The sequence below is a fragment of the Buceros rhinoceros genome, unplaced genomic scaffold, assembly GCF_000710305.1.
Source record: "Buceros rhinoceros silvestris isolate BGI_N320 unplaced genomic scaffold, ASM71030v1 scaffold25386, whole genome shotgun sequence".
Classification (NCBI taxonomy): domain Eukaryota; kingdom Metazoa; phylum Chordata; class Aves; order Bucerotiformes; family Bucerotidae; genus Buceros; species Buceros rhinoceros.
In genome coordinates this window covers 1,832-2,335 of record NW_010417290.1, presented here as the reverse complement: position 1 = coordinate 2,335, position 504 = coordinate 1,832, and the positions used below count along the sequence as shown (strand labels likewise).

General features: G+C 63.3%; 1 protein-coding gene across 1 annotated transcript in view; it reads right to left on the bottom strand.

The window, feature by feature from the left end:
• LOC104495219 (protein AF-17-like) overlaps window positions 1-504 on the bottom strand; it is a gene marked incomplete at both ends in the record, with an annotated part of 3,771 nt that overhangs the window by 1,582 nt on the left and 1,685 nt on the right. The window lies entirely within an intron of this gene.

Below are 504 nucleotides of genomic sequence, written 5' to 3'. Positions count from 1 at the left end.
TTCCTCTCCTCCCGCGGGGCTGAGAAGAGCCGCACGCCCACAGCCCGGCGCGCTGCTGGCAGCGGCAGAGGCATGACCTCCTCCTGCCCGACCACGGCTGGAGGAGGTAACGCTCTCTGACTTTGCGGTGGCTGCACATTAGCATCTTCTCACCCTCTCGGGAGGTGGGAAACCCAGACTGAATTTTTTCCTTCAAATCCCCATCTCCCTCCCTCCTGGAGGGGCCGCACCTTCCTGCCTAAAGCTTCTCTCCTCACTACACCCTCCGCAGCCCGGAGCCAAGGAAAAGGCACGCGACTCCGGCAGCCCCTGGGCAGGAGATTCGCGGGAAGGAGGGAGCCCCGAGTTTTGCTCGCTGCTCCGAGGCTTTCCCGTTTGACAGTTCGTCAGATAGAGGGTGCCAGCAGGCACACACTCACCGGGTTAAGCGGCTGGGAAGTCAGGAGCTGCTGGAGCTGCTGGAGCTGCTGTTCGTGTTGGGGCAGGACGTGCCGCCGCTGGTCT